The sequence below is a fragment of the Linepithema humile genome, chromosome 7 (genome assembly GCF_040581485.1).
Source record: "Linepithema humile isolate Giens D197 chromosome 7, Lhum_UNIL_v1.0, whole genome shotgun sequence".
Classification (NCBI taxonomy): domain Eukaryota; kingdom Metazoa; phylum Arthropoda; class Insecta; order Hymenoptera; family Formicidae; genus Linepithema; species Linepithema humile.
In genome coordinates this window covers 7,651,965-7,670,994 of record NC_090134.1, presented here as the reverse complement: position 1 = coordinate 7,670,994, position 19,030 = coordinate 7,651,965, and the positions used below count along the sequence as shown (strand labels likewise).

General features: G+C 45.0%; 1 protein-coding gene across 1 annotated transcript in view; it reads right to left on the bottom strand.

The window, feature by feature from the left end:
* Window positions 1-1,091: 1,091 nt before the first annotated feature.
* LOC105675691 (ras-related and estrogen-regulated growth inhibitor-like) overlaps window positions 1,092-19,030 on the bottom strand; it is a 74,164-nt gene continuing 56,225 nt past the window's right edge. Inside the window, exon 7 of the transcript XR_010891348.1 lies at window positions 1,092-1,148. The gene's annotated coding sequence lies outside the window, so the exon portion shown is untranslated. The remainder of the gene's footprint in view (window positions 1,149-19,030) is intronic.

Below are 19,030 nucleotides of genomic sequence, written 5' to 3'. Positions count from 1 at the left end.
TTCGAGATTTCTCGAGGCGCGAAGCTACGCTTTCAATAAGAGACCCGTTGAAAAATTCAATATGTACTTTAAGACTCGAGAGAACTATTTGCACGAATGATTATCCTTTCCCGGGAAACACGTCATCAGCGATATGCTCCTCGGAGGGAAATTTTCAAAAATTTTATTCGTCGCGCATGTAAAGTGTCTCTTCGAGCGTCCCGCAGCTACATTTTCTATCAAATCCATGCGAAATCTCAATGTGCACTTTACGTAACGGAAACGTTTACGAGAGAGTTATGCCGTACAGGAATGCATCGCGGTAGCATCTTTCTCGGAGACACAGAAGTTCAACTCGTCTCGAATAGTAAGTATCTCCCTCGAAGTACTTCTTCCTGAACACGGTAGTCTCGTGTTATGAAATGCGCGCGGCGGCAGATAGTAGTGGTTGTATCTAGGAAGAGAGGCCGCGCGAGGAAACGCCGGGACGTAATAATAAAGAAATGGTCGCGGTGAGTTACGAGACAAGATAAGTGATATGGTAATGTGAAGTAGTAGTACCTAAACGAGCTCTAAACTGCAGGCCCGAGAGCAGTGAAGTTCGCCGCCGCCGAAGCCGTGAGCGGAAAAAGCTACGGCGTTCTTGTAATAATACATCGAATAAAACGCAGGGGGAGGGGAGAGAATCGAAGTATCAGTGAAAGCCGATCGCGGGTCGTTCATCCGATCGGCGGAGAAGATGGGGGACAATCACGTACGAACAATATTGATTCGCCCATCGGGCCATTGTTTTCGACGACCGTCTGTGTGTAATGGCGGAAGTGAAAAACGCACGTTTTGAAAGTGTGCCGATCGCGCTCGAACGAGCCCGCGAGATCGCGGAGGCGAAGTGCTTATCCGACGAGGGATTATCGAAAGAGGTACCCTGCTGCGCGATTTTTCGACCGTCGAGGACGAGGCGATCGGCCGTGGCGATTTACGGCCCGTACAATGGCCGATGCCGGAAATGTTGGAACTGTTCCGTCTGAACAGTTCGCGCAGTTTCTACTTAAATAGTCCTCTTCGCAAATGGATTGAGAATCAATACTTCACTCACCGAACAGCGGAACAGGCTCTTGACGGCTGGCTGCGTGGTAGTAACCGGCGTGTGTTTCACTGGCAAGTGGATCCTGAAACATAAACGAATGAAATTCATTTAGAATCACCGTTATTTTCTGAAACTGAGAGTAATAATTCTTCAACGAATAGAAAAATAATTGTTTCTCATTTAAAAAATGTATCAATGTAACTTCGAAATGTTAAAATATTAAAAATACAAAATTCTCATCAAGTTAAGAGTTATTATTGAATTTGAAATTTAATTTTGATATCATTTGGCATGTTAATTTACAGAATATTTAACAACTTTTCGAATCTAAAATTAAATCAGTTGCGCTTATTTCTTAAATGATTGTTGATCGATCCTGTGATCGAGGGAACTCGAGTGAATTTTCGTCCCTTTGACAACCGCTAAACCGATTGTGAGCCGTAAACTACAATGTTGGATTCTCCAGCATGCCCGTTGCTAAATCCATTCGCCACGGGCACGTAAAACGACGACAAGGCCGATAGCCCCGAGAGGTTCGTCCTTTCGGCCGGACAGCTGTAAAATTGACGTTAGAATAAATGTATCCTGCCAGTTCCGGTTGCCAGTAATGATGTGTGTGACATCATGGCACATCATGGCACATCGTGTATGAAAAGATCAATGCGCATAAGGAAAGATCAAGACCACATCCGGCATTTAAATGTGCCCGTATAATTTTCAATGTATGATTTTCAATGCTCTTCATAAATAATACTGATTATATCGTTTTCAAACATAACTGTCTTGTTTATAATAATCTCACAAAATATTATAACATGTAATCATTTAAGGAAGATTTTATTAAATATTTAAAGAAAGGAATTAAATGGCTTATTGGTTATCTTTCTTAAAAGGAATAAGAAGTGGATATTTTGCATAAAAAGTGTTCGCTAGAGGAAGAACGCGACGAGATATTCGGAAAACGCGAAGTAAATCAATGCAACGTAACATAACGTGGACACGAGCATTTCGTGCCATGCCGGGGATTCTGATTAATGCGATTCGTGACGCGTCCGCGCACCGTAAACTCGATCCTGATTAATACTGTTTACAGCCCCGCGAGATACCGAGGGCCATTAATCAGGATCGAGTGACGACCTCTCTTAAGCTACTCTTCGTCCTCAACCAGACGGTGCTACATTCGCTAATGTTAATCTTCCCGCTTGTGTGCACTACTTTTTAGTCTGCTATTTTTGTCAAGCACTACAGAGCTCTCTCGTCTTATTGTCGAATATTTAATCCCGCATAAATGCCCACGGATTGATCCTTAAGTGGAAGGATAAAAAATTGCTTAATCGCGAACACGTGTCCCTCGAGAATCATGCGGTAAATTTTTTTTTAATCCTTTGGAATATAAAAGTAAATTCATTAATCACTTGCAAAAATTAATAACCGCGCATTTATCACAGTAAAAGAATCTATAAATTATATTTGAATGCTGAAGACTGATATTTCGAGTTAACATTTGATGTCAAGTTCTGCAATCAGATCTCAAAATCAGAGAATCTTGCTCGTGATGCGCAAATTCGCAGTGTTTAATGTCAACATTCAAGCGACGAGCAGACGAACACGTTTGTTATTAAACGGCGTAAGCGTAACTTCAACGACGATTCGGAGCCCAGCCCTCGTCTAACGGACGGTGCAATGCACCTGGACGGCCTGGACGGCGAGCCACGTTTGCGAGACGCAAGGCTCGATCTCGAAAGCCATTAATCAGGATCGAGCTCGACGACCTCTCCCCGAGCTACTCCCGACGCCGGTATACATCAGCGCTGACCTTGGATCTATGGCGAGAGCACGATACTCAGGTAAAGGGAATCTAAGCGCGCCATTTCCTGCTTGCACCTGCGCTTGCGTCGAGCGCGAAACTGCCGGGTGACAAACGAGGATGCCGCATCGGCGGAAACCCGATAAATATCGCCGTCAGTGCGGTCCCGCGGGGCCGCATCTGTTTCTGCTCATTTCACGATTTTTCTCGGATCGCGGCAGCAATGGCGGCGAGAACGACGCACGACACGGACCCGCGTAAATCAGTATTTACGCGAGCTTCTTATCGGATCGCGACAGATGGCTTCCTTCGTAATTATGACAAAGCGCGGATAATGAGTATATTTTACAGACGACGATTATATTCAAAGGCAGGAATAAATTACGGAGTGCGAGTGCGCGAGAACTCTTGAGTTATTCGCGTAAATAAATTATTATCCCACGTCGTGTATACCGCGCATTACAACACGCGGCGACCCTGGGTTTCCGCGATTTCCCTCAAATACATCCATCTTTATTGAATAAAATGGTACCGTTAGGAGAATATCAAATGTAGTGAGAGAAGAGTCGTGATAACATCGGTTGTTCCAACACAGGAATAACATAATGAACGTGTCAAGGCGGAATGATTGGAAGATCGAGGTGCGCGAAACTGCGAATTCTACCGCCGTGTCCAATCATCTTCCGGCCATCACTCGTGGATCTATAAGTTATTGCATTTTTAGGCGCGAGCGAAAGCGCAGCGGCGAAAAAAAAATCCGGCCGGCGCTGCGCAACGATAAGTGCTCGGCCACGGCCGACTTTCGGTACTTTATTATCGCTCGGAGAACGACACGCCGGATACGCGCCGAGTTACAAATTACGCTGCCCGCGCGAGCGATCGATCTTCGCCCCGCCGAGTGTTTTGCTCGTTACTGATTTTCGTGGATTGAAATGTAAATTAGATCGCGCCGTCCAGCTGCGAGCGTCGAAGATTAGTCGAACGCGGAGCGTCAACATGTCCGAGAAATTTTTACGCGTCAGTTTGTACGCGAGCAAAGGAATCAAGAGCAGATTAAATGTATTATTCATAATCACGCTGTAGTTCACATTTTTCAAATACCTACAGTTTTACACCAGACGCAATTACATAAATTTGTAAAACTTTGAATTTTGAAAAGAGAGATCTTATCCAATTAAGTATTCTGCGCAACGTATGACTTATCCTCAGACGATTTATCGCTCCATAACATTAATAATCTTATAACAAGTAACCATCAATAATATTAATAGGAATCACAGAACGATCGTATTCCGACCGAGCGACTTTCGCGATCGAGCCGAGCGAGAACGGGCGCTACACGCGAGTGCGCACGCGAATACAATTTCTACATAGGCGCAATTATTAAATATAGTCGTCACTCAGAAATCGAGCGATGGTCGGAAGTTTCTTTTCTACGGCGGCGAGGAGATGAGAACGAAGGGGTGAAGGGGAATCGCAGTGGCGAGAAAGGGATCTCTCGTAAAGTGCATCTAAGAGAGCAGCGCGCGCGGATCCCGCGAGGCTCGGGCTAAGTCGAGAGCGAAATTAATAGCCCACTTGTCATAACAGCCAACGATAGGAGCGAGCAAGCGTGGCAGTCCGGCGGAGAGAACCGGACTCACGGTGATCTTAACGGCGGATATAACGTCCAGCCGCGAGCAATTCGCCGTGACGAATTTCCTACGTCAGCTCTCGGCTCTCTAGAGACCCCCTCGGCTTGAATGACGTATGCAAATCATGCGCATACCGCGCCGCGGCGTCGCGTCCAGGAAGCTCACAGCTTTTCTTCGCCGGATATTCATTCGGCTTTAAGCGCTGAATTTTCCAATCGCGAGAGGTGAAAATGACGAAAACATACCAATTTAAGAGGCACGCGTAATCACAATTTCTCCGCACGATATTCCTTAAGAATGGTCTGCTAAACTTGTTTCATACTTCTCACGTTAGAGTCCCGCGGCTCTTCATTATTAACATCGCAATATACACGTTTTTCGCGGCGCGAAATTATCCTCAAAAGGGATAAAGAAAAAGGATCGAGGCGTGTATAGCCCGAACGTGTTCGTGAGCACGCAATATTAACGCGGTAACGACGTTAACAGTAATGGCGCCTCGTATTACTACGGCGCTCTTTTGCGCAAAGTGGTGGAGTCGCGAGCCGCGCCGAGAGCCGAGAGGCTAAACAAAAGTGGAAAGCGAGACGGATTTTAAGAGCGGAGAAGTGCTGACGCGATTTTCCGAGATAAAAGCACCGCGCGTGCAGAATTGCGCGAAACCGTCGACTCGCCGTCGATAAAACGCCGCCGTAAGATAATTCATCGCTTACGTAACGCGGTCGACTCCCTAAACATCCAGACGGTGTTTCGCATCTTCTTTTTCTTCTCGCGTGAAACACTCTTCTACTTAACGTCGAAACATTCTCACGAGATCATCAAGCGACCGATAGTATTTCGCCGATAATATTTCACCGATAATTCCAGGTTGTTAAGAGAAACGATTTCCATTCGCGATATCTGTATTTAACGTTCAATATTCGTATCGTTACTTAATACCGCGGAACACCGCGAATTGACGCGCGATATGTGGTAGACAGGTACTCGAAGGATTAATATACGCGATACGCGGGACTGAATGTTCATGCGAGCGCCGCGGGGTCCCGCAGAAAATCTCACACCGACGTCTGATACGCACTCGACGCCCGGAGATTCGCACACGCATTGTCCCGGCATTCAGATGCCTACGCGTCCGTAAAAATGCCGACGCGACGTCGGAAGACGTGCCACGTGGTTCCGAATGATACCAACCGTTCCCGATAAACAACATACCGGCGCTTAAATTTTAAGCGCTGTCTCGCCGCCAGTGTCAATGCACGTAAAAGCGCGTAAATACGAACGCATTCTTCGGGCGTGCGTTTTCAATTTCACCTGGGAGGACACCCGTCGCCCGACGGTCCCGTTACGTTTCGCATCGTATGGTCTTCGTAAAGATAAGAACCCGGCTGGCTTCGTTCGGGTGAAAGTTATTAAAAACCGGGCGGCGGCCGCGTGAAACGACGCGACGTTAGACGATGGTTCTCGTCAGACGACAAAAGTATGCGCTGCAATAATAATTCATATGGAAGCGCATCCCCGTTTTGAAATGCATTCGCGTCTCGAGCAGCATTTACGTCATTTCGATATTGTGTTTACGACAGCCGATAGACAAGGGAGACTTTCTCGAGACCTCAATACGCTCATGTAAGATGATAAATTTCTGCGAAGGAAAAATGTGCGAAGAAGAGATGGATTAATATTTTTTATGCGCCATTAAATTTTCAAAATCGTGAAAATTATTCTAAACTTTTCGAATTTCTCGATAAGCTCGATAATTTAAGATTATTAGAGAAATTAGTTTTTTAACTTTTATGCTGTATTACAGATAATTTTGTAAAGCGTCTTGTGACAGTTCGATAATAACGATTGAATCAGAATGAATAATTGCAGTGATTATAAGGAGTGACGAGGGTTGAGGTCGCGGGACGAGAATGACGGAAGTTCCTTCGTCATTGCCGGTGTAGCACTGCGGGAGCATCGGCTGTTAACCTGGTTTACACGTTTATACATATCTTCGACCTTGTCTTACTCTTATCTTTTAAATCCACGCGATCGGAAGCTGCCATATAAGAGCGTCGATGATCGATAGCTCGCGCGACTAACGGCGAGGTCTCCGATGTTACATCAGCGGCTAAAAATACACTCGCGTCGATCATCATGAAATATGACGTTTTATTGACACCGCGAGAGTCAGCAAGAGTTTAAATTAATTGATGGGAATTAAATTGAATTACTCAGATGCGTGCTGCTTACAGCGATCTAAAGCAATAATGGTAATTAAATAAAGTAACTTACGTAAAAATATTATTTTAGCGTACCTCTCTGAAATTCCGCGTCGTTATTTTTATAAATAACTTTATCTGACGAAAATAAATATATATGCAAATATGTTAATTAAATTCACAGTTGTAAAATTAATTTGCGCATGGAAATATTTTCTCCCTTCATTCTTCTCTCCTGACGTCAAACAACGCGGATGACTGATGATAACGATTTTACGACGAGGTGACGCGTTTTATCTCGCTGCCGGATGCCGCGAAAGGCGTCACGCGCTGAGATTACGACCGCCACTAAATTTCGGGGTCGAGACATTGTCCCGACGATCACTGGCGCTCTCGTCAGCTCCGTCCCACCGCGAAACGGAACGAGCGACTCGACCCTATCGGCCATGGCGCCACCTTATCGCAATCGGTTTCGACTTCCTGGTACTCCTGCCACGGCGATCGCCGTAAGGACGTTTCCGACGTTCCTAGAACGTCCTGTAGGCGATTCTCTCCGCCGTACGTACGTGGGTAACGTGTCTCCGAACTGATATCACCGCCGCTGTCGCCGTGCATAGTTGCGAAATTGGCACGTACGGAGTGGCAATAAGGAAAAAAAAAGAATAAAACATTTCCCATGGTAGAACATTGCGATAAATGACCTTCCGTCTGTGTTTAGAGAAAGCTGACTTCACTCCGCAGTAATTCCGATCCGTGAGTTTTAGTTACGAAAACGTTTAAAGCTGTGAGAAAACCGTCATTTCCACAAACGTGCGCCCGCGCGCAGACGGAAAGATCAGCTTTCTGATTTGAGATTACTACCGCTGGCCGAGAGTGCTACTCTCCGCTTGCCGACACTTGCCTAATGCGCATACCCATTATCTATTCCGCCGTTTCTCCGGGGATAAAATTTAATTCTCGTTTTCTCTCTCCCGCCCTTAATTGACCCGGACACCTGGACGATGAAATCCGATCCGTGATTGAGTTTTCGTAGATTAGACCGCGTTTGAAGTTGCGCGAACGAACGGACGGATTCGAGCGCGCGCGAGGAATCTCGCTTTTTCAATTATTCGGCCGCGCAATTGTGCAACACCTAATTACGCTCCGCGCAGCCGTTGTCGTCCCTTTTCCCGCGCGTTCTCGCGGTAGCGCGCGCAATTATCTTACTGTCGGAACGCGCGCGCCGGTGTGCCAAGATGAAGGGATTACGTGTTTCATTACGAACGGCGTCCGTGTGCGCGCCGTCGTGGGAAGAAAAGCGCCCGGCTGAATCTTATTACGCGAGTGAAAACACACGTGTTTACAACGAAATGTGTCGATCTCGCTATCGCTCTCAAATCTCCGCTCTTGAAATTTTCTCCCTCTCATATCTCGGATGTCTGTTTTCTTTTTTTTCCTTTGCATAAAAACCTTGCCGATTTTACATCTTAATTTACATAATTTATATACCCCGATAAATGATAATTAGGAATTTCGAGCATGTCAATAACATCGCATTATTATTATCGCGTTACATCGGTAAACGTGTCCTTACGATATCTCGGGCGTACGACTCTTAAAGAATGACCATACGACGGATGTAATTTAAATGCAATTACCGCGCCCGCATATTTGGCCGATCTTACATCAGCGTCGCGGTGACACCTTACAGAATCGGCTCATAATTTACATATTTGGCAAGTGCTAATTAGGGATTCGAGGGGACTGACAGAGGGACCGTTGCGCTTTGAGACCATCCACCGCCGACTCTTAAACGCGCCGTGTCACGCCGACGACGACTACGACGACGAAGAAGGCACGCGATGATCCCGCCGCTCCGTTTCCCCGTTGCAAGCACATGCATCATTCGCGGGAGATTTACACGGCCTTACATTAGCACAAAGGCGGTCGGTAACGTCGCAGTTTGAATTATGTAAATCCGTTTTATTCGCGTTTTCACCGCCGCTCACTCCCGACGAGGGGGGTTTCACTTGGAAAGTCAAACGATTTCCACGCGTAATCGACGCAAAAGTAAACGCGTCGTCTAATGCGCATTAACCAATTTAGAAATTAGGACATCACGTCCCACTTACGACGAACGTGTCGCCGCCGTGTGATTCTCGCGTCGCCCGCGCCCCAATTGCGACGCTCCGAAAGGAGACAATGGAGCCGCCGCAGACTGTCGCACTCGTCATATTTAGCGGCGGCTTTAAATGCGCCCGTTTATGGCCGTGCGATTCGCGGCATTTACGATCCAGGTGTTCACCGCCCACGTTCTGCAACGTTAAATGATCCACTTAGAAATTCAATTTCACCGCGGGTACGCGTCGCGCGCGAGAATATCTCGTCGAAGATACCCGATGCCGAACGACAGTTTATCGCGTTTTATCGCGTCGCTCTATTACTCTCCCACGAACCTGTCGAAGCCTCGGCCGCGGTTCGCCGAGCTTTAATTAATTGTTCCGCGGTCGGAGCTCGTACGTCTTGCGCGCGGCGCGTAGGAGGAAGGTCGGCGGAATTCCAACGTGCACGTTAATCATCCTATTCATCGATCCCGATGAGATCGATGGCAACCGGGCGCCTCGCGTATAGTGGGTTCCGCAAAGTCCCCGCGTCGACCTTTCGACTTTCCAAAGAGGCTTGGCTCCGCGCTCAACGAAATCGGTCTGCGTGTCAAAGCGCTCGCCGATCGGCTACAGTGTTATGCAGACGTTAATCGGACATGGCGAATTTCTCAAACCGGCCCGATACGATCTACGATTTCGGTTGATACGCACGATTTTAATATACTTTTTCCTACAATTTATTTTTATTTCTTGTTTTTCACATGACAGGATTCGCAAATAAATTATACGTAATCCACATTACTTCCTTCTCTCCGCGTTATATAAAATAATTTATATCTGATGAGAGTTTTTATCTCGTATCTTGCCTTTATACGTAATATTTATCGAGAGATAAGGAGACGATTAATCTAAGCTTTCAATTGAGGTTAAGAGAAAATAGCACGGCGCTTCGAATGCCTAACGGCCTAATGGTCCTCGGGATTCGAAGCGCGGAAGTAATTGCGCGATGAAGCCGATCCGCGCGCAGCGGATCCGTATCTGCCTTTCGCCGCGATCCACTCCTTTCGCTGTTTCGGATGTGTGATGCGCCTCTTAATTGATTCCTTCCGGCACACGGTAATCACGGCGCGAGCCTCTCGAGGTCGAATCGGATCGATTTCCCGAGGCACGAGTTCGATAATCAAATTCGTATAATTAAAAAAAAACTTATCTCTCGCTCTATTTATTAAATTATTTATATAAAATATCAAATTTTATTGATAAAAGTGTTGCTAGTTTTCTCTTAACTAGATTATTATAATTCTTTTTTGCGCGTGCTTTGTCAAAATATTAAAAATTCTTTAATGTCTCATACGAGAATATTACATGGAAATTAAATTTCTCTTTTCATCAATAATCGCTTCGATAAATGTCTCAGATAAATGGCATCGCGCGAGGATTAAAGGCAGTTGGCAACAAGGTTGACAGGACACTAAATGGCCGACAAAAATGTACCGTTGTGCTGCAAGGGTCCTCATTTCCTTTTCACGCTGTGCGCGGCCTTGATCAAGGACCTACAATCTTCACGCCGACCATCGCGATGTGGCGCTACGCATTTTTCTGGCCGTTCTTGTTCGAGAGCGCCGTTCTTGGACAAAAGCGCGCTTGAGCCGCTGACTCGGCGAGCGAACAAAGAGGTCCTGCGGCTATTTTTAGCCCTCTCGTCCGTCGTCGTATCCGCGTGCGCTGATTCGTGCGTATCTCGTATGTGTCGTCCCTTAACCCGGGGCTCGTTCAGATGAGCCGGCCATTGCATCGGCGAAACGAGAATGCGGTATCCGTACACTTTTATGAACTTTTATTCAGACGAGAATTTTTACTAGCAATTAAAAGGAACGCAGAAATCTCATATTAAAACAAGATTTAAGAAACGAATCTACATATATGTATATATTACGTGATGTTTGAGTTTAAATATAAACAAGCACATTTTTATCAACTGTTAATTAAAAAAGAAAACCTCAGAAATTTTTGCTATTAATTTGATAACATTTGATATTGACGACCAAATAAATTACAATTTTAAATTTTTTTACGCTTATCCTAAAGCACTAAACATGAACGACCTTTAATCCTTTCCATTAGTGTTGTTAATAAAAAGATATATATTACACAGTGACAGCGCGACAGCGAAAATAAAATGTCCGTCGAGTCAATATAGCATTAGGAGGAATTGAAATAATGAAATTGTGAAAATATCGGGACATGATCCTTCGTCGGAAATATCGTGAAGATGGGTTCCGCGTTACACACGGCGAACGGTCATTTTATCGCGGCCTCGGCGATTACTTCCGGGTTACCGCCGCATCCTCCAGATGCACGATGATTAGCAGCAGATTGGCGCTAAACCGCGGCCGCGAGTGCATCGCGCTGAATGCCAAATGAGGGGGGAATCCATTTTCCCAGGAACCGACCAACAGGAAATTTATACCATCGATCATGCTCGATTTCTTCTTCTCCTTCCCGTCCCTCCCCGCAGCGCTCCGTCGCGTTCTTTGGTTTACGATGCCGCTTTATCCTCACCGTTGCGCAAGCAAGCCACCTTTGTGTCTTTAATACTGGAAAACAGCGGTTTTTAACGGACTTGCGTAAAAGTGTTGTTGCTAAATCCGCGCATTTATGCGCGCCTTTTGCGTTACGACACAATGCGATCCCATCCGCACGCTCAGAGTTACATGAATCCGCGGTGTCCGCTCGCAAGTTTTCAGGACAACATACAGCCGAGATCTTCCCTCCGCTAGGCTTCGTTACTCCCGCTTTTTGCTCGTTACAAAGCGAGATACAGCCCGGCTACGCTGGTGGATAATGAGCATTCGGTAGCGCATAGGTGCTCGTTTCTGCATGCATCCCCGCGCGTGCGTATGCGTGCGTGTACCTGTGTGTATACGCACACACCGGGTAGGTAGGTAGGTAGGTGGGCCTTAATTCACGGCCTTTGCGAACGAGCTTTGCGCTCGATCCGCATACGCGCGCGCGGCCGCCTTTGTGGGTCACACACAGACGCAGTGAAAGCCGAGATTTGACACTGGTCTGACCACTTCTTCGCACCCTCGCGCGTATAACTCACGGCGGACGCCTCCTCGGAAGCGTCCGCTCGTTACTCACGCGCCGCAAGACAAAAAAAAATAAAGAGAGAAGAAAAGCAAGAAGGCGAAAAAAAAAAGACTGGAATTTCTTTGCCGCTTCTAAGAAAAACTCCGCGAGTCGCCGCGCCACTATTTTCGTACCCTCAACGAACCTGCAATCTGGAAATGGCACGCGGCTCGAGTTTGATAAAGGAAGCTACTGGGTGGGCCAAAAGTCAATGCGCATTGTTCAATGATAAAGAACGAAAGAGTGAAATAATCTCTAATTTGCGTAGCTCGTTTAGACTCTCTTTTTGTCTCTGCAAAAAGTCATGTCTTTCTTATTATAATTATTGATTTAAATTAGCAAAAAATCTGCGTTAAAATCGACATTTATTTCTTGTAATATTGTCTCATAAAATATCATTTTATACGAATAAATTCGATACGCCGTTGTTTTACACGTAAAAAGCGCGGAGTTTGACAGCCCGCCTGGAACATGTTTTGTCGTCGGGAGAATTTCTCCGTCTCCGTTTTGTTCTTATCCTGCCGTAAGTAGGCGGATAAGTTAGTGCAAAGCCGATCTGAAAAGAGGAGGCGATATCTTTGAGCTAGATCGGGACAGCTAGACTAACATTGAACGATATGAGTTGCTGCCACTAAAAAGGCACCGGGGCGTCAATAAATTTCAAATCGAAGCGCCAGTCCTGGCCGCACGTGATACCACTTATTTTCGGTCGTCTTGCATCACTCGCGAGAAACGATTCTTTCCGTTTGCATGTCGAATGACAACACGACTCGAGGAAGAAAAATTATTCTCACTGGAATTAATTCCCCGGCAGAATTTGTTCCGCAATGAATATACATTATGTGTCTTAAGCGCATTGCGTACTTTCTCTCTTAATATATTCGGTTAACGTGCATGTAATTGACGATTCCTAAATATTTGACGATCCGCTAAAAAGGAAACGTGGAAAGCCGGAAAGTGAAATCGACTTTAAAGTCGATGAAGTAAGCTTTGTAATCCTTTACGAATTGAAAAAATTTGACATTCACAACGCGCATCTTATGTTTTATGGATAATTAATGGTCAGATATATTTAGAGGATTTTTTCTTATCGATATTATAGGCATGGCTATATGCAGCCGCTGAAAAAACGGCAAAGAAATTCCCTTTCGCGCCGAATAAGCTAGGAGAGGAAGAGACGCGCTTTCCTCCGTTTACGAGGCCGAGCGACGACGCAGTGCCGCAGATTACAATACCTTTTCGAATCCGACAAGATTAACGACCCGGTGCCTCGCGGGACTTTCGGAAGAAAGCCTTCCGCGTCATAACAATTTATGAGCGGCGACTTTTCCGGCCAGTCGCGTAATATCCGCCAAAGCGAGTAATAACTCGTAAACAGTCGCGTAAGAAAACACTTTGCAGCGCACACACACATACAAGTAAAATAAATTTAAATTTCAAGTATTATAAAATATTTTCAACCCATTCAGAATTCCAATATATAGCCAATAAAGTTTGAAAGAATGTCGAACGATGTTGAAATTGCTTTCGTAATATTTCTGCAGAATTGATAAATGAGAAAAATTCTTTATATCCTCGTAAGAAAGGCGTACGACTCTCTCGTCGATTGTGGGAAGGGGGACGTGTGCGAAAGGGGATGGCGAGAGCGAGGGGAGGGGAAGCCGTCGGCTACAGGTGGCACGGCGAACAATGCTCACGACGCGGTCGCCACAATGGAGATCATAATCAAGCCCTCGACGTGTAATGACTTATGGGCGCTCTCGCTCGTCCGCGTGGCGAACAATAGATCGGTGACGGCGGGGTTTACGGCTACGGGAAATCGTCCTGAACCACTGCTCCCTGCGATCTTACGCTGTTTCACGTCCGTGGGATCGGGTCGATTAAAGTGCCACTTGAAAACCTCATCGCGCCGTTATCGAGAGCTACCGCGAAACAATTGGAGAATTATCGAGGTGCAGTCATGCGGAAATTTCGCTCAAAATGATCTATATTTGCTTTTAATCAAATAACAGAATAACTAAGACATAATACAATCGAGAACTAGCGTTATAAAAGATACACCGTTTTCGGGAAAAGCAATAAATAACCAAGAGATATAAAAAAATGTAAATTTTGCCTGAAACCAATTGTAACTTCTAATACGCTAAGGTAAATTTTATTCAAAGTTCTATTGAGTTTCAAGACTCAACTACTTCTCACTTGTCGCCATTGAGCACATCGGTTTGTTTCTTTCAACGTTAATCGACCGTGAACGGTGCCGCCTTTGCGCGCATTGGAGTCGCCGGAGACTTTAACACCGCGTTACGGCCGCGCGAACATAATTCCCAAACTTTCTTTCCTCGCTATAAAACACAGAATAAACGTACGAGGTCTCTTTTTTGTCAGCAGACCGCTCGGGGAAGCAAACAACGTGTATCTCGGTTAATACGCGGCAGAAGGAAGCGGTCGCACGAATATGGATTACGCGACGTGGGGATTAAAGTGGAGATTCGAGTGAGAGAACGCAATATTTTTTTTTTTTTTTCGAGAATGACGCGTCTCGCTCGCGTGATGTCGCGTTCCCCTTTTCACCGGCTTGCACAGGAGCGCACGCACGCACGCACGCACGTGTTTCCACGTTCGTTTGCATTCAAGCCGCAGATCGTGATGAATATAACGGTGTGCCGGTCCTCGCATTACCGCGGCGGAGCAGAAGCGCTTACGTATATACATTTGATTGGATCATTCGAAACCGACCGCCGCGCCGAGCCGAAATCGTTTCCCTCGCCACGGCCGAGAGATGACGTGAACCTGCAATTTAAACTGCATTTTCGCGTGAGCCGTTATAATTGAGGACCGGCCGCGCGCGCGGCGGCGACGGCGGTGCATCGCGAAACTGCACATCAGCGCGGCCGGGCCGAGGTCATGGTGCGATCGAGGTGCGATCGAGATACATGCCAAATCGATCTCGCGCGATCGATCGAAATTTCCACCGCCGCACATCGCATCGCATCGCATCGCGGCGGCGGATATGTGAGGTCGAAGGGCGGCGCTGGCCCCATTTCAATTCGTATCCTTCGGTCTTTCTTCGATTATCATACCGTGCCACAATTTAGCCGGACGTTCGTTTGCGAATGCAAAAATGAGGCAACGAGGTGCAGAACGAAAAATAAAACTGAGGTGGATAAAGTTTCAGCATACGAATGTCATCTACCAGGAAGTTTGTCAAGCGACAAAATTTTCTTTGGATCTCTTAAATTTCTTAAAATTCAAATTTAAATTAGTCGTCTAGAGTCTAGCTTTGGAATTTGGAACTCCTAGACGCTTGTTCAAATCCATCCTACCTACAGATCACGCTAGATTCTCGGAACCCTTAGGGCCCGAGATGCGGAGGAAATTGCGCCGGTAATACAATTACAATTCACGTTCATTGAATGGTGCGTCTATTTGCGCGATCGATGTTTAACGGCGTTTAAATTGAATTCGTCTGCGAATGCGAAAAAGATCCCCCGACTAACCGACGCGACGGGAGGATTAGCTCGACTCGAAATTGACGTTTCCGGCCGCGCCTATTCCTACTGACTGCTGCTATTGCTTCGCGAACGGCACGCCGGCACTGACATCGTGAAAGTAATTCCGCTTGCCTATCAATGGTGCGTCGAGTACGAATCATTTTTATATATATAATATTTTCCATTAGATTATATCGCCCCTTACGTGATTTCCACTACGTATCTAATAAGCATCGAAAATAAAGACACACTCGGATCAAAGAGATCTCAGAAATGCAGAAAGCGATACTTCGGAAAAATCGAAAAGCAAGGCGCTCTTCTCTGTTTCACACATGCGTATTTCAGCTGCTCCCTAACTTGTTCGCTCGTGCTTTCTATCCACAGACCGGAGAATGCTTTAATTTAATTGCGTAAAAACAGCACTAGGACGATAATAAAAAAAAAAAGAAGGGAGGAAAGGGACGGAGAGAAACAGGCACTAGGCGACAAAAAAGAATCAGCCGTCGCGCTGAAATTCAAGTTTACCTTATTATCTTATTACCTTATTACTTCCTCAATTAAGTTTAGCTAGGAGCACATTAGACTCGATAAAACGTGTGAAATGAGAAACGCGCGGAGACGGATAATGTTATAGAACTTTGCGCGGGACTGGTTTCGCAATAGCCTTGTCCTGCCGGCAGCCACGCGTGTATTGACACGACGCGTTCGATCGCCGCGCAGAACTGAAAATTGGAGAACAGATCGTTATCGTTTCCCCTTCGCGTTTTTCTTATTGCGAGAGTTATAGGGCGAGATCCTGCGAGTTGTATCGCAATTGCCTCATTGCCTGCGAAGTTGCGAGGAGCAATGATTTGTGCGAGCCAATAATTTCCCACGTGAAAGAGTGTTGCGTTTTGTATTTTTAGATTTTGTTTCATTTTCAGCTCGTTAAATCAGCACATTTTTCAATTTTATTTTTCGTATCTGTCGATTGTTTTTACAATGTAATGTCGCTGTATTGCTACATTCTCGCGTTGTTACATCCTTAAATGATTATATCCTCGGATCGTTAAAATCTCAAATGACTGCACTCTCGGATCGTTACGTCTACGGATGATTGCGCTCTTAAATTATTACACTCTCTCGCGCTCTTACCACCCCTGCAAGCACCTCTCGAAACCTTCGCGGCAACAAACCGCTCGTTCGCAAGTACATTTCGCGGTTACGGCGCAGGACCTTTCGGACTGCCCGGCGAAAGCCGCGGTGTTATTCCGACAAATTACAGAGCGAGATGATACTTCCTCGAATCGGCGCGAGGGGCCCGGGGTTCAAGAGGACGCTTTAAACGCGGGCCTGTCACCGCAAAATTCAATATTTGCGGTAGGGCGACGCGACTTTGTCTTCGTGGCCCCAAATGAATTTGCCGGCGACATGACGGCGTCGCCGACACAATTTCCGCGATATTCCGCAATTTCGCGACCCACGTGTGTAAACACGTACCTCGACGTAAGTGCTGCCAAACCAATGACAGACAAATCCTAGTTTCTACGCAAATTAATTCTACGACCTTCGCGATCGTCACGTTAGATGCGTATTTTGTCGAGTAAGTGCTAGTCGTTTGAAGGACAGTTGCGATTTCTCGAGCTTCTGTGAAAAAAATAGTATTTTTAAACTCGTAAAATATTCAAGTATTATAATTTTCCCGTACAATTGTTATTGAATTTTTCATTCTTCCTAAATCTTAATAATTAATTTTTAGATTTTTGCGTCTTATAATGCACAAGTCGTTTCGTTGCAGTAGCCTCGGTGTTTCTCGCTGAATTCACAAAGATTTTTTTCTGCCTCCGCGATTTGTGTTCCCCTTTACGCTGATTCAATATTTGCGTACTTCGGGTTTGCCGTCGGCAAGATCGACTCATCCATCAGCCACCACTGTGTGACCTTGAATTAAGTTTTCACCGTGAAGTCAAGAAACATGCAGAAGAAGCTGAGAACACTGAACTCGATCCATCAGCCACTATTCACATATTTGTTTCGCTAAGTGGAGTGCCGTGTTCCCTGCTTTATATTGTGCTTTGTGTTCCCGATTTAATTTAGCATTTTAATCAATCGACAATATAACATAGTGCGCAAAAAATTTACTTCAAAAAGAAACAGACGATAGTGATTATTAATAAAAGCAGAGAATTTTTTCATTAAGTAGCTCTGAACAAAAAATATAAAAAAAGTATCAAGTAAAAATAGACTGCAAATTTATAAAAAAAAAAAATAATACCTCTAATTATATTTATTATTTATCCAAAAAAATTGACCTAACTGATCATATTGATTTGAGAAAAAATTTGCGAACAGCAAAAAAGAAACGTTGAAAAATGTCGGTGTATCCGGCGTTTTATTTCGTATAACGCCTCGGCCGAGCATGATGAAGATGCGTCGACCTTATAATTCCACGGGGTATAATACTCGAGTGGTAGGATAATCATGAACATTGAAGGAGAATCCTCATAGGACGGGGAACGGGGAAGAGGGAAGATCACGATGCGATCTTTTCCCGTTCAATGCACGTCGCGCTTAAATATTATTTTCGATGATCAAAAGCCGCTTCGTGCGCGCCCGATAAAAATATCCCAGGATAAGCTTCGATTCGTATTATGTATGTATAAATATATACCCTGCGATTAAGCGTGAGATTATATTGCGAGGCCGCAAATATCTTAATTTAAAGTTTAAAATGATTCATGTGACATAAAAGATATATAATTCGAAAGTTAAATGTCTATATTTTGGAAGAATTTGATAATATAATAATCTCAATGTTTTGATGCGATGTAACTGAATTTGACATATCAATTGGATCTCGTAAACCAATGTACTCATATGAAATTTATTGTATTCGATTCGCTTTTTTCTAATAGCTTGCATTGCGTAAGATTTCAACGGCGTGCGTAGGATCGCGGTGTAACGGTATCCCTCGCGAATGGCAATTGTCGAGTGTTGAATTCGAATACACACGGTATTGCTACTTTGCCAAATAAAATACAGTCTTGCGTAGAGGAGAAACTCTCGCGCGCGAGTTGCCGGCTGTCTAACGCAGAAACTCGCGTTTCTCACGGCACGATAGGATCGCCTTTACAATTTGTCTCGCGCCTGAAATGTCAGCAGGCACTGACAGCTTTACGATCGCGAGGACTTATTCCCAACTGTCTTGCAAGGAGAGCAAGCCTTAAAGACGTCAGGCAGCGTAAGGATATACCGCAGCGTAAGGATATAATTAAATTTATACGCATCCAAGGATCGTTACCTCGGGGCTAATGCGAGAATATATATAATGTGACATGGTATAATTACGCTACCTTTTCTATTGAGGAATGCAACAATTCGTGAGTGCAACAATTCAAAGATGCAGGAATCTAAGTATATAATTATTTAAGAATATTACAAAAATCTCTCAAGAATCGGTAATAATAATAATTCATATCTTTATGTAAGAAATGGAAATAAGCGGAGTAAATTTCACAAAAGATAACAAAAAGTGCTTTCAGTTAAAATGCGATATAGTAAAAATAAATAATTTAAATTTATACGAAAGTTTTTTCTTCAAATAAATAAAAAAAATCGCAAGATAAAAGAAATCGTAGG